The 14,463-nt window shown below is 45.1% G+C and overlaps 11 non-coding genes across 11 annotated transcripts; all 11 read right to left on the reverse strand.

Annotated features, from left to right (window-relative positions):
* Nucleotides 1-178: 178 nt before the first annotated feature.
* Nucleotides 179-369, reverse strand: LOC141218209 (U2 spliceosomal RNA). Its single transcript, XR_012286965.1, has one exon. It is a non-coding gene; the product is annotated as a U2 spliceosomal RNA (small nuclear RNA).
* Nucleotides 370-1,490: 1,121 nt separating this feature from the next.
* LOC141218221 (U2 spliceosomal RNA) lies at nt 1,491-1,681 on the reverse strand. The gene has a single exon (XR_012286976.1). It is a non-coding gene; the product is annotated as a U2 spliceosomal RNA (small nuclear RNA).
* Nucleotides 1,682-2,800: 1,119 nt separating this feature from the next.
* On the reverse strand, nt 2,801-2,991 carry LOC141218233 (U2 spliceosomal RNA). The gene has a single exon (XR_012286987.1). It is a non-coding gene; the product is annotated as a U2 spliceosomal RNA (small nuclear RNA).
* A 1,119-nt stretch (nt 2,992-4,110) lies between these two features.
* On the reverse strand, nt 4,111-4,301 carry LOC141218245 (U2 spliceosomal RNA). The gene has a single exon (XR_012286998.1). It is a non-coding gene; the product is annotated as a U2 spliceosomal RNA (small nuclear RNA).
* Nucleotides 4,302-5,422: 1,121 nt separating this feature from the next.
* LOC141218257 (U2 spliceosomal RNA) lies at nt 5,423-5,613 on the reverse strand. The gene has a single exon (XR_012287010.1). It is a non-coding gene; the product is annotated as a U2 spliceosomal RNA (small nuclear RNA).
* A 1,121-nt stretch (nt 5,614-6,734) lies between these two features.
* On the reverse strand, nt 6,735-6,925 carry LOC141218268 (U2 spliceosomal RNA). Its single transcript, XR_012287022.1, has one exon. It is a non-coding gene; the product is annotated as a U2 spliceosomal RNA (small nuclear RNA).
* A 1,121-nt stretch (nt 6,926-8,046) lies between these two features.
* Nucleotides 8,047-8,237, reverse strand: LOC141218280 (U2 spliceosomal RNA). Its single transcript, XR_012287033.1, has one exon. It is a non-coding gene; the product is annotated as a U2 spliceosomal RNA (small nuclear RNA).
* Nucleotides 8,238-9,356: 1,119 nt separating this feature from the next.
* Nucleotides 9,357-9,547, reverse strand: LOC141218291 (U2 spliceosomal RNA). The gene has a single exon (XR_012287045.1). It is a non-coding gene; the product is annotated as a U2 spliceosomal RNA (small nuclear RNA).
* Nucleotides 9,548-10,667: 1,120 nt separating this feature from the next.
* LOC141218302 (U2 spliceosomal RNA) lies at nt 10,668-10,858 on the reverse strand. Its single transcript, XR_012287056.1, has one exon. It is a non-coding gene; the product is annotated as a U2 spliceosomal RNA (small nuclear RNA).
* A 1,119-nt stretch (nt 10,859-11,977) lies between these two features.
* On the reverse strand, nt 11,978-12,168 carry LOC141218314 (U2 spliceosomal RNA). Its single transcript, XR_012287068.1, has one exon. It is a non-coding gene; the product is annotated as a U2 spliceosomal RNA (small nuclear RNA).
* A 1,121-nt stretch (nt 12,169-13,289) lies between these two features.
* Nucleotides 13,290-13,480, reverse strand: LOC141218325 (U2 spliceosomal RNA). The gene has a single exon (XR_012287079.1). It is a non-coding gene; the product is annotated as a U2 spliceosomal RNA (small nuclear RNA).
* Between the last annotated feature and the right edge of the window lie 983 nt (nt 13,481-14,463).

Below are 14,463 nucleotides of genomic sequence, written 5' to 3' on the forward strand. Positions count from 1 at the left end.
GTTGCTGAAGTTGAACCAAAATGAGCTTGTCATCTGGCTTCTGCAACTTTTAACATGAAAAATCCAATGAGGAGAAGAAAAGCAAAGCCAAAGAGTCCATCCCAAAATCCGACAAACAAGCAAAATGAACAAAAAGCATTGAATTCAATTCTTTCTGATTTTAGAAACTGCATTAAAGAAGGGGTGCACCGGTCCTGGAGATACTGCAATACCAGGTCAATGCGTGGAGTGGACAGAGCAAGCTCTTTTTCCATCTCCCTGTTCTAAAAATCCATTTAATATATGGTCCCCAGATAGGGGACGTATCAGATATTAAACTGATAAGAACAGATACTACACTTGATCTTAGCCAAAAGGCCGAGAAGCGATAACCAGAATTGGTTTCCGACTACGGTGCCACCCAAGGATTCTGAAAAGTCCATTTGTGGAGATGGCCACCTGGACTCCCGTTAAGAAGACATGCTGTCAACCTCTAGATCCCTCACATGCCTGCACTTTTCGGCTTGCTGCTGCTGCAATCCACGCGTTTTAGATCTGCATAACTCCACCTCTTTTAGCACAGTACCCTCAACCCCCGGCTGTTCCCACCCGCCTCAACACCGTTGGAAGGGAGGAGAACCAATTAAGGCGGGGGGGGGGGTGGAACGAGCAGCTGTCTACCCTTAGCAGGAGGGTTGCTGATTAATTACCTCTCCTGCTGCTGCTGCTGCTGGCTGTCCAGCAGCAGACTGAAGGTGGCTGCTGCTGTGCGCAGGTATATAAAGGCTCAGAGCCTATTATGACACGCGCAGCCAGCGTTCCATTGCCACATTCCGTCTACTGCAGGCGGGATACCTGGATGGCTGAATGTCACTGAGAAGCTCACAGAGACCGCCATAAGCAACAGTTTAAAAGAATGCCACAGACTAATCAACCAAACTTTTTGGGTTGGTTTCTCTTTTATAGTCTGCAGGCATTAAATGAAAGAAGTCAGTGTTCCAGCAGAGGGAGACAACGTTTCAGAAAAGGCATTGTAGCAAACCAAAAAAGAAATTTTAAGCGCAGCAGAGTAACCAGCTCACATACCTGTTAGCTCAGGTGAGTTTAAAAGGCTGCTGTTGATAACAAGGGCATTTGCTAAATAGATGGTGTGTGTGCAACAATATACTGAAAGGTCAATTATATTGTGCAGCTTATCTCACCACCTGTAGTTATTTAGGTGAAAGCTCCAAAATGCTTGCCTAATATGTCTGTTTATCCAAAAGGAAGTATAGAGGGAGAGCTAGATAGATAGCATTGCATTACATTACATTACATGGCAATGCAATGCACAGTTGCTGAAGTTGAACCAAAATGAGCTTGTCATCTGGCTTCTGCAACTTTTAACATGAAAAATCCAATGAGGAGAAGAAAAGCAAAGCCAAAGAGTCCATCCCAAAATCCGACAAACAAGCAAAATGAACAAAAAGCATTGAATTCAATTCTTTCTGATTTTAGAAACTGCATTAAAGAAGGGGTGCACCGGTCCTGGAGATACTGCAATACCAGGTCAATGCGTGGAGTGGACAGAGCAAGCTCTTTTTCCATCTCCCTGTTCTAAAAATCCATTTAATATATGGTCCCCAGATAGGGGACGTATCAGATATTAAACTGATAAGAACAGATACTACACTTGATCTTAGCCAAAAGGCCGAGAAGCGATAACCAGAATTGGTTTCCGACTACGGTGCCACCCAAGGATTCTGAAAAGTCCATTTGTGGAGATGGCCACCTGGACTCCCGTTAAGAAGACATGCTGTCAACCTCTAGATCCCTCACATGCCTGCACTTTTCGGCTTGCTGCTGCTGCAATCCACGTGTTTTAGATCTGCATAACTCCACCTCTTTTAGCACAGTACCCTCAACCCCCGGCTGTTCCCACCCGCCTCAACACCGTTGGAAGGGAGGAGAACCAATTAAGGCGGGGGGGGGTGGAACGAGCAGCTGTCTACCCTTAGCAGGAGGGTTGCTGATTAATTACCTCTCCTGCTGCTGCTGCTGCTGGCTGTCCAGCACCAGACTGAAGGTGGCTGCTGCTGTGCGCAGGTATATAAAGGCTCAGAGCCTATTATGACACGCGCAGCCAGCGTTCCATTGCCACATTCCGTCTACTGCAGGCGGGATACCTGGATGGCTGAATGTCACTGAGAAGCTCACAGAGACCGCCATAAGAAACAGTTTAAAAGAATGCCACAGACTAATCAACCAAACTTTTTGGGTTGGTTTCTCTTTTATAGTCTGCAGGCATTAAATGAAAGAAGTCAGTGTTCCAGCAGAGGGAGACAACGTTTCAGAAAAGGCATTGTAGCAAACCAAAAAAGAAATTTTAAGCGCAGCAGAGTAACCAGCTCACATACCTGTTAGCTCAGGTGAGTTTAAAAGGCTGCTGTTGATAACAAGGGCATTTGCTAAATAGATGGTGTGTGTGCAACAATATACTGAAAGGTCAATTATATTGTGCAGCTTATCTCACCACCTGTAGTTATTTAGGTGAAAGCTCCAAAATGCTTGCCTAATATGTCTGTTTATCCAAAAGGAAGTATAGAGGGAGAGCTAGATAGATAGCATTGCATTACATTACATTACATGGCAATGCAATGCACAGTTGCTGAAGTTGAACCAAAATGAGCTTGTCATCTGGCTTCTGCAACTTTTAACATGAAAAATCCAATGAGGAGAAGAAAAGCAAAGCCAAAGAGTCCATCCCAAAATCCGACAAACAAGCAAAATGAACAAAAAGCATTGAATTCAATTCTTTCTGATTTTAGAAACTGCATTAAAGAAGGGGTGCACCGGTCCTGGAGATACTGCAATACCAGGTCAATGCGTGGAGTGGACAGAGCAAGCTCTTTTTCCATCTCCCTGTTCTAAAAATCCATTTAATATATGGTCCCCAGATAGGGGACGTATCAGATATTAAACTGATAAGAACAGATACTACACTTGATCTTAGCCAAAAGGCCGAGAAGCGATAACCAGAATTGGTTTCCGACTACGGTGCCACCCAAGGATTCTGAAAAGTCCATTTGTGGAGATGGCCACCTGGACTCCCGTTAAGAAGACATGCTGTCAACCTCTAGATCCCTCACATGCCTGCACTTTTCGGCTTGCTGCTGCTGCAATCCACGTGTTTTAGATCTGCATAACTCCACCTCTTTTAGCACAGTACCCTCAACCCCCGGCTGTTCCCACCCGCCTCAACACCGTTGGAAGGGAGGAGAACCAATTAAGGCGGGGGGGGGTGGAACGAGCAGCTGTCTACCCTTAGCAGGAGGGTTGCTGATTAATTACCTCTCCTGCTGCTGCTGCTGCTGGCTGTCCAGCACCAGACTGAAGGTGGCTGCTGCTGTGCGCAGGTATATAAAGGCTCAGAGCCTATTATGACACGCGCAGCCAGCGTTCCATTGCCACATTCCGTCTACTGCAGGCGGGATACCTGGATGGCTGAATGTCACTGAGAAGCTCACAGAGACCGCCATAAGAAACAGTTTAAAAGAATGCCACAGACTAATCAACCAAACTTTTTGGGTTGGTTTCTCTTTTATAGTCTGCAGGCATTAAATGAAAGAAGTCAGTGTTCCAGCAGAGGGAGACAACGTTTCAGAAAAGGCATTGTAGCAAACCAAAAAAGAAATTTTAAGCGCAGCAGAGTAACCAGCTCACATACCTGTTAGCTCAGGTGAGTTTAAAAGGCTGCTGTTGATAACAAGGGCATTTGCTAAATAGATGGTGTGTGTGCAACAATATACTGAAAGGTCAATTATATTGTGCAGCTTATCTCACCACCTGTAGTTATTTAGGTGAAAGCTCCAAAATGCTTGCCTAATATGTCTGTTTATCCAAAAGGAAGTATAGAGGGAGAGCTAGATAGATAGCATTGCATTACATTACATTACATGGCAATGCAATGCACAGTTGCTGAAGTTGAACCAAAATGAGCTTGTCATCTGGCTTCTGCAACTTTTAACATGAAAAATCCAATGAGGAGAAGAAAAGCAAAGCCAAAGAGTCCATCCCAAAATCCGACAAACAAGCAAAATGAACAAAAAGCATTGAATTCAATTCTTTCTGATTTTAGAAACTGCATTAAAGAAGGGGTGCACCGGTCCTGGAGATACTGCAATACCAGGTCAATGCGTGGAGTGGACAGAGCAAGCTCTTTTTCCATCTCCCTGTTCTAAAAATCCATTTAATATATGGTCCCCAGATAGGGGACGTATCAGATATTAAACTGATAAGAACAGATACTACACTTGATCTTAGCCAAAAGGCCGAGAAGCGATAACCAGAATTGGTTTCCGACTACGGTGCCACCCAAGGATTCTGAAAAGTCCATTTGTGGAGATGGCCACCTGGACTCCCGTTAAGAAGACATGCTGTCAACCTCTAGATCCCTCACATGCCTGCACTTTTCGGCTTGCTGCTGCTGCAATCCACGCGTTTTAGATCTGCATAACTCCACCTCTTTTAGCACAGTACCCTCAACCCCCGGCTGTTCCCACCCGCCTCAACACCTTTGGAATGGAGGAGAACCAATTAAGGCGGGGGGGGGGGTGGAACGAGCAGCTGTCTACCCTTAGCAGGAGGGTTGCTGATTAATTACCTCTCCTGCTGCTGCTGCTGCTGGCTGTCCAGCAGCAGACTGAAGGTGGCTGCTGCTGTGCGCAGGTATATAAAGGCTCAGAGCCTATTATGACACGCGCAGCCAGCGTTCCATTGCCACATTCCGTCTACTGCAGGCGGGATACCTGGATGGCTGAATGTCACTGAGAAGCTCACAGAGACCGCCATAAGCAACAGTTTAAAAGAATGCCACAGACTAATCAACCAAACTTTTTGGGTTGGTTTCTCTTTTATAGTCTGCAGGCATTAAATGAAAGAAGTCAGTGTTCCAGCAGAGGGAGACAACGTTTCAGAAAAGGCATTGTAGCAAACCAAAAAAGAAATTTTAAGCGCAGCAGAGTAACCAGCTCACATACCTGTTAGCTCAGGTGAGTTTAAAAGGCTGCTGTTGATAACAAGGGCATTTGCTAAATAGATGGTGTGTGTGCAACAATATACTGAAAGGTCAATTATATTGTGCAGCTTATCTCACCACCTGTAGTTATTTAGGTGAAAGCTCCAAAATGCTTGCCTAATATGTCTGTTTATCCAAAAGGAAGTATAGAGGGAGAGCTAGATAGATAGCATTGCATTACATTACATTACATGGCAATGCAATGCACAGTTGCTGAAGTTGAACCAAAATGAGCTTGTCATCTGGCTTCTGCAACTTTTAACATGAAAAATCCAATGAGGAGAAGAAAAGCAAAGCCAAAGAGTCCATCCCAAAATCCGACAAACAAGCAAAATGAACAAAAAGCATTGAATTCAATTCTTTCTGATTTTAGAAACTGCATTAAAGAAGGGGTGCACCGGTCCTGGAGATACTGCAATACCAGGTCAATGCGTGGAGTGGACAGAGCAAGCTCTTTTTCCATCTCCCTGTTCTAAAAATCCATTTAATATATGGTCCCCAGATAGGGGACGTATCAGATATTAAACTGATAAGAACAGATACTACACTTGATCTTAGCCAAAAGGCCGAGAAGCGATAACCAGAATTGGTTTCCGACTACGGTGCCACCCAAGGATTCTGAAAAGTCCATTTGTGGAGATGGCCACCTGGACTCCCGTTAAGAAGACATGCTGTCAACCTCTAGATCCCTCACATGCCTGCACTTTTCGGCTTGCTGCTGCTGCAATCCACGCGTTTTAGATCTGCATAACTCCACCTCTTTTAGCACAGTACCCTCAACCCCCGGCTGTTCCCACCCGCCTCAACACCGTTGGAAGGGAGGAGAACCAATTAAGGCGGGGGGGGGGGTGGAACGAGCAGCTGTCTACCCTTAGCAGGAGGGTTGCTGATTAATTACCTCTCCTGCTGCTGCTGCTGCTGGCTGTCCAGCAGCAGACTGAAGGTGGCTGCTGCTGTGCGCAGGTATATAAAGGCTCAGAGCCTATTATGACACGCGCAGCCAGCGTTCCATTGCCACATTCCGTCTACTGCAGGCGGGATACCTGGATGGCTGAATGTCACTGAGAAGCTCACAGAGACCGCCATAAGCAACAGTTTAAAAGAATGCCACAGACTAATCAACCAAACTTTTTGGGTTGGTTTCTCTTTTATAGTCTGCAGGCATTAAATGAAAGAAGTCAGTGTTCCAGCAGAGGGAGACAACGTTTCAGAAAAGGCATTGTAGCAAACCAAAAAAGAAATTTTAAGCGCAGCAGAGTAACCAGCTCACATACCTGTTAGCTCAGGTGAGTTTAAAAGGCTGCTGTTGATAACAAGGGCATTTGCTAAATAGATGGTGTGTGTGCAACAATATACTGAAAGGTCAATTATATTGTGCAGCTTATCTCACCACCTGTAGTTATTTAGGTGAAAGCTCCAAAATGCTTGCCTAATATGTCTGTTTATCCAAAAGGAAGTATAGAGGGAGAGCTAGATAGATAGCATTGCATTACATTACATTACATGGCAATGCAATGCACAGTTGCTGAAGTTGAACCAAAATGAGCTTGTCATCTGGCTTCTGCAACTTTTAACATGAAAAATCCAATGAGGAGAAGAAAAGCAAAGCCAAAGAGTCCATCCCAAAATCCGACAAACAAGCAAAATGAACAAAAAGCATTGAATTCAATTCTTTCTGATTTTAGAAACTGCATTAAAGAAGGGGTGCACCGGTCCTGGAGATACTGCAATACCAGGTCAATGCGTGGAGTGGACAGAGCAAGCTCTTTTTCCATCTCCCTGTTCTAAAAATCCATTTAATATATGGTCCCCAGATAGGGGACGTATCAGATATTAAACTGATAAGAACAGATACTACACTTGATCTTAGCCAAAAGGCCGAGAAGCGATAACCAGAATTGGTTTCCGACTACGGTGCCACCCAAGGATTCTGAAAAGTCCATTTGTGGAGATGGCCACCTGGACTCCCGTTAAGAAGACATGCTGTCAACCTCTAGATCCCTCACATGCCTGCACTTTTCGGCTTGCTGCTGCTGCAATCCACGTGTTTTAGATCTGCATAACTCCACCTCTTTTAGCACAGTACCCTCAACCCCCGGCTGTTCCCACCCGCCTCAACACCGTTGGAAGGGAGGAGAACCAATTAAGGCGGGGGGGGGGGTGGAACGAGCAGCTGTCTACCCTTAGCAGGAGGGTTGCTGATTAATTACCTCTCCTGCTGCTGCTGCTGCTGGCTGTCCAGCAGCAGACTGAAGGTGGCTGCTGCTGTGCGCAGGTATATAAAGGCTCAGAGCCTATTATGACACGCGCAGCCAGCGTTCCATTGCCACATTCCGTCTACTGCAGGCGGGATACCTGGATGGCTGAATGTCACTGAGAAGCTCACAGAGACCGCCATAAGCAACAGTTTAAAAGAATGCCACAGACTAATCAACCAAACTTTTTGGGTTGGTTTCTCTTTTATAGTCTGCAGGCATTAAATGAAAGAAGTCAGTGTTCCAGCAGAGGGAGACAACGTTTCAGAAAAGGCATTGTAGCAAACCAAAAAAGAAATTTTAAGCGCAGCAGAGTAACCAGCTCACATACCTGTTAGCTCAGGTGAGTTTAAAAGGCTGCTGTTGATAACAAGGGCATTTGCTAAATAGATGGTGTGTGTGCAACAATATACTGAAAGGTCAATTATATTGTGCAGCTTATCTCACCACCTGTAGTTATTTAGGTGAAAGCTCCAAAATGCTTGCCTAATATGTCTGTTTATCCAAAAGGAAGTATAGAGGGAGAGCTAGATAGATAGCATTGCATTACATTACATTACATGGCAATGCAATGCACAGTTGCTGAAGTTGAACCAAAATGAGCTTGTCATCTGGCTTCTGCAACTTTTAACATGAAAAATCCAATGAGGAGAAGAAAAGCAAAGCCAAAGAGTCCATCCCAAAATCCGACAAACAAGCAAAATGAACAAAAAGCATTGAATTCAATTCTTTCTGATTTTAGAAACTGCATTAAAGAAGGGGTGCACCGGTCCTGGAGATACTGCAATACCAGGTCAATGCGTGGAGTGGACAGAGCAAGCTCTTTTTCCATCTCCCTGTTCTAAAAATCCATTTAATATATGGTCCCCAGATAGGGGACGTATCAGATATTAAACTGATAAGAACAGATACTACACTTGATCTTAGCCAAAAGGCCGAGAAGCGATAACCAGAATTGGTTTCCGACTACGGTGCCACCCAAGGATTCTGAAAAGTCCATTTGTGGAGATGGCCACCTGGACTCCCGTTAAGAAGACATGCTGTCAACCTCTAGATCCCTCACATGCCTGCACTTTTCGGCTTGCTGCTGCTGCAATCCACGTGTTTTAGATCTGCATAACTCCACCTCTTTTAGCACAGTACCCTCAACCCCCGGCTGTTCCCACCCGCCTCAACACCGTTGGAAGGGAGGAGAACCAATTAAGGCGGGGGGGGGTGGAACGAGCAGCTGTCTACCCTTAGCAGGAGGGTTGCTGATTAATTACCTCTCCTGCTGCTGCTGCTGCTGGCTGTCCAGCAGCAGACTGAAGGTGGCTGCTGCTGTGCGCAGGTATATAAAGGCTCAGAGCCTATTATGACACGCGCAGCCAGCGTTCCATTGCCACATTCCGTCTACTGCAGGCGGGATACCTGGATGGCTGAATGTCACTGAGAAGCTCACAGAGACCGCCATAAGAAACAGTTTAAAAGAATGCCACAGACTAATCAACCAAACTTTTTGGGTTGGTTTCTCTTTTATAGTCTGCAGGCATTAAATGAAAGAAGTCAGTGTTCCAGCAGAGGGAGACAACGTTTCAGAAAAGGCATTGTAGCAAACCAAAAAAGAAATTTTAAGCGCAGCAGAGTAACCAGCTCACATACCTGTTAGCTCAGGTGAGTTTAAAAGGCTGCTGTTGATAACAAGGGCATTTGCTAAATAGATGGTGTGTGTGCAACAATATACTGAAAGGTCAATTATATTGTGCAGCTTATCTCACCACCTGTAGTTATTTAGGTGAAAGCTCCAAAATGCTTGCCTAATATGTCTGTTTATCCAAAAGGAAGTATAGAGGGAGAGCTAGATAGATAGCATTGCATTACATTACATTACATGGCAATGCAATGCACAGTTGCTGAAGTTGAACCAAAATGAGCTTGTCATCTGGCTTCTGCAACTTTTAACATGAAAAATCCAATGAGGAGAAGAAAAGCAAAGCCAAAGAGTCCATCCCAAAATCCGACAAACAAGCAAAATGAACAAAAAGCATTGAATTCAATTCTTTCTGATTTTAGAAACTGCATTAAAGAAGGGGTGCACCGGTCCTGGAGATACTGCAATACCAGGTCAATGCGTGGAGTGGACAGAGCAAGCTCTTTTTCCATCTCCCTGTTCTAAAAATCCATTTAATATATGGTCCCCAGATAGGGGACGTATCAGATATTAAACTGATAAGAACAGATACTACACTTGATCTTAGCCAAAAGGCCGAGAAGCGATAACCAGAATTGGTTTCCGACTACGGTGCCACCCAAGGATTCTGAAAAGTCCATTTGTGGAGATGGCCACCTGGACTCCCGTTAAGAAGACATGCTGTCAACCTCTAGATCCCTCACATGCCTGCACTTTTCGGCTTGCTGCTGCTGCAATCCACGCGTTTTAGATCTGCATAACTCCACCTCTTTTAGCACAGTACCCTCAACCCCCGGCTGTTCCCACCCGCCTCAACACCGTTGGAAGGGAGGAGAACCAATTAAGGCGGGGGGGGGGTGGAACGAGCAGCTGTCTACCCTTAGCAGGAGGGTTGCTGATTAATTACCTCTCCTGCTGCTGCTGCTGCTGGCTGTCCAGCAGCAGACTGAAGGTGGCTGCTGCTGTGCGCAGGTATATAAAGGCTCAGAGCCTATTATGACACGCGCAGCCAGCGTTCCATTGCCACATTCCGTCTACTGCAGGCGGGATACCTGGATGGCTGAATGTCACTGAGAAGCTCACAGAGACCGCCATAAGCAACAGTTTAAAAGAATGCCACAGACTAATCAACCAAACTTTTTGGGTTGGTTTCTCTTTTATAGTCTGCAGGCATTAAATGAAAGAAGTCAGTGTTCCAGCAGAGGGAGACAACGTTTCAGAAAAGGCATTGTAGCAAACCAAAAAAGAAATTTTAAGCGCAGCAGAGTAACCAGCTCACATACCTGTTAGCTCAGGTGAGTTTAAAAGGCTGCTGTTGATAACAAGGGCATTTGCTAAATAGATGGTGTGTGTGCAACAATATACTGAAAGGTCAATTATATTGTGCAGCTTATCTCACCACCTGTAGTTATTTAGGTGAAAGCTCCAAAATGCTTGCCTAATATGTCTGTTTATCCAAAAGGAAGTATAGAGGGAGAGCTAGATAGATAGCATTGCATTACATTACATTACATGGCAATGCAATGCACAGTTGCTGAAGTTGAACCAAAATGAGCTTGTCATCTGGCTTCTGCAACTTTTAACATGAAAAATCCAATGAGGAGAAGAAAAGCAAAGCCAAAGAGTCCATCCCAAAATCCGACAAACAAGCAAAATGAACAAAAAGCATTGAATTCAATTCTTTCTGATTTTAGAAACTGCATTAAAGAAGGGGTGCACCGGTCCTGGAGATACTGCAATACCAGGTCAATGCGTGGAGTGGACAGAGCAAGCTCTTTTTCCATCTCCCTGTTCTAAAAATCCATTTAATATATGGTCCCCAGATAGGGGACGTATCAGATATTAAACTGATAAGAACAGATACTACACTTGATCTTAGCCAAAAGGCCGAGAAGCGATAACCAGAATTGGTTTCCGACTACGGTGCCACCCAAGGATTCTGAAAAGTCCATTTGTGGAGATGGCCACCTGGACTCCCGTTAAGAAGACATGCTGTCAACCTCTAGATCCCTCACATGCCTGCACTTTTCGGCTTGCTGCTGCTGCAATCCACGTGTTTTAGATCTGCATAACTCCACCTCTTTTAGCACAGTACCCTCAACCCCCGGCTGTTCCCACCCGCCTCAACACCGTTGGAAGGGAGGAGAACCAATTAAGGCGGGGGGGGGTGGAACGAGCAGCTGTCTACCCTTAGCAGGAGGGTTGCTGATTAATTACCTCTCCTGCTGCTGCTGCTGCTGGCTGTCCAGCAGCAGACTGAAGGTGGCTGCTGCTGTGCGCAGGTATATAAAGGCTCAGAGCCTATTATGACACGCGCAGCCAGCGTTCCATTGCCACATTCCGTCTACTGCAGGCGGGATACCTGGATGGCTGAATGTCACTGAGAAGCTCACAGAGACCGCCATAAGAAACAGTTTAAAAGAATGCCACAGACTAATCAACCAAACTTTTTGGGTTGGTTTCTCTTTTATAGTCTGCAGGCATTAAATGAAAGAAGTCAGTGTTCCAGCAGAGGGAGACAACGTTTCAGAAAAGGCATTGTAGCAAACCAAAAAAGAAATTTTAAGCGCAGCAGAGTAACCAGCTCACATACCTGTTAGCTCAGGTGAGTTTAAAAGGCTGCTGTTGATAACAAGGGCATTTGCTAAATAGATGGTGTGTGTGCAACAATATACTGAAAGGTCAATTATATTGTGCAGCTTATCTCACCACCTGTAGTTATTTAGGTGAAAGCTCCAAAATGCTTGCCTAATATGTCTGTTTATCCAAAAGGAAGTATAGAGGGAGAGCTAGATAGATAGCATTGCATTACATTACATTACATGGCAATGCAATGCACAGTTGCTGAAGTTGAATCAAAATGAGCTTGTCATCTGGCTTCTGCAACTTTTAACATGAAAAATCCAATGAGGAGAAGAAAAGCAAAGCCAAAGAGTCCATCCCAAAATCCGACAAACAAGCAAAATGAACAAAAAGCATTGAATTCAATTCTTTCTGATTTTAGAAACTGCATTAAAGAAGGGGTGCACCGGTCCTGGAGATACTGCAATACCAGGTCAATGCGTGGAGTGGACAGAGCAAGCTCTTTTTCCATCTCCCTGTTCTAAAAATCCATTTAATATATGGTCCCCAGATAGGGGACGTATCAGATATTAAACTGATAAGAACAGATACTACACTTGATCTTAGCCAAAAGGCCGAGAAGCGATAACCAGAATTGGTTTCCGACTACGGTGCCACCCAAGGATTCTGAAAAGTCCATTTGCGGAGATGGCCACCTGGACTCCCGTTAAGAAGACATGCTGTCAACCTCTAGATCCCTCACATGCCTGCAATTTTCGGCTTGCTGCTGCTGCAATCCACGCGTTTTAGATCTGCATAACTCCACCTCTTTTAGCACAGTACCCTCAACCCCCGGCTGTTCCCACCCGCCTCAACACCGTTGGAAGGGAGGAGAACCAATTAAGGCGGGGGGGGGGGTGGAACGAGCAGCTGTCTACCCTTAGCAGGAGGGTTGCTGATTAATTACCTCTCCTGCTGCTGCTGCTGCTGGCTGTCCAGCAGCAGACTGAAGGTGGCTGCTGCTGTGCGCAGGTATATAAAGGCTCAGAGCCTATTATGACACGCGCAGCCAGCGTTCCATTGCCACATTCCGTCTACTGCAGGCGGAATACCTGGATGGCTGAATGTCACTGAGAAGCTCACAGAGACCGCCATAAGCAACAGTTTAAAAGAATGCCACAGACTAATCAACCAAACTTTTTGGGTTGGTTTCTCTTTTATAGTCTGCAGGCATTAAATGAAAGAAGTCAGTGTTCCAGCAGAGGGAGACAACGTTTCAGAAAAGGCATTGTAGCAAACCAAAAAAGAAATTTTAAGCGCAGCAGAGTAACCAGCTCACATACCTGTTAGCTCAGGTGAGTTTAAAAGGCTGCTGTTGATAACAAGGGCATTTGCTAAATAGATGGTGTGTGTGCAACAATATACTGAAAGGTCAATTATATTGTGCAGCTTATCTCACCACCTGTAGTTATTTAGGTGAAAGCTCCAAAATGCTTGCCTAATATATCTGTTTATCCAAAAGGAAGTATAGAGGGAGAGCTAGATAGATAGCATTGCATTACATTACATTACATGGCAATGCAATGCACAGTTGCTGAAGTTGAACCAAAATGAGCTTGTCATCTGGCTTCTGCAACTTTTAACATGAAAAATCCAATGAGGAGAAGAAAAGCAAAGCCAAAGAGTCCATGCCAAAATCCGACAAACAAGCAAAATGAACAAAAAGCATTGAATTCAATTCTTTCTGATTTTAGAAACTGCATTAAAGAAGGGGTGCACCGGTCCTGGAGATACTGCAATACCAGGTCAATGCGTGGAGTGGACAGAGCAAGCTCTTTTTCCATCTCCCTGTTCTAAAAATCCATTTAATATATGGTCCCCAGATAGGGGACGTATCAGATATTAAACTGATAAGAACAGATACTACACTTGATCTTAGCCAAAAGGCCGAGAAGCGATAACCAGAATTGGTTTCCGACTACGGTGCCACCCAAGGATTCTGAAAAGTCCATTTGTGGAGATGGCCACCTGGACTCCCGTTAAGAAGACATGCTGTCAACCTCTAGATCCCTCACATGCCTGCACTTTTCGGCTTGCTGCTGCTGCAATCCACGCGTTTTAGATCTGCATAACTCCACCTCTTTTAGCACAGTACCCTCAACCCCCGGCTGTTCCCACCCGCCTCAACACCGTTGGAAGGGAGGAGAACCAATTAAGGCGGGGGGGGGGGGTGGAACGAGCAGCTGTCTACCCTTAGCAGGAGGGTTGCTGATTAATTACCTCTCCTGCTGCTGCTGCTGCTGGCTGTCCAGCAGCAGACTGAAGGTGGCTGCTGCTGTGCGCAGGTATATAAAGGCTCAGAGCCTATTATGACACGCGCAGCCAGCGTTCCATTGCCACATTCCGTCTACTGCAGGCGGGATACCTGGATGGCTGAATGTCACTGAGAAGCTCACAGAGACCGCCATAAGCAACAGTTTAAAAGAATGCCACAGACTAATCAACCAAACTTTTTGGGTTGGTTTCTCTTTTATAGTCTGCAGGCATTAAATGAAAGAAGTCAGTGTTCCAGCAGAGGGAGACAACGTTTCAGAAAAGGCATTGTAGCAAACCAAAAAAGAAATTTTAAGCGCAGCAGAGTAACCAGCTCACATACCTGTTAGCTCAGGTGAGTTTAAAAGGCTGCTGTTGATAACAAGGGCATTTGCTAAATAGATGGTGTGTGTGCAACAATATACTGAAAGGTCAATTATATTGTGCAGCTTATCTCACCACCTGTAGTTATTTAGGTGAAAGCTCCAAAATGCTTGCCTAATATGTCTGTTTATCCAAAAGGAAGTATAGAGGGAGAGCTAGATAGATAGCATTGCATTACATTACATTACATGGCAATGCAATGCACAGTTGCTGAAGTTGAACCAAAATGAGCTTGTCATCTGGCT

This window comes from Phyllobates terribilis, unplaced genomic scaffold (assembly GCF_046119375.1).
Source record: "Phyllobates terribilis strain yellow unplaced genomic scaffold, ASM4611937v1 Scaffold_249__1_contigs__length_2872098, whole genome shotgun sequence".
NCBI classification, from domain to species: Eukaryota; Metazoa; Chordata; class Amphibia; order Anura; family Dendrobatidae; genus Phyllobates; species Phyllobates terribilis.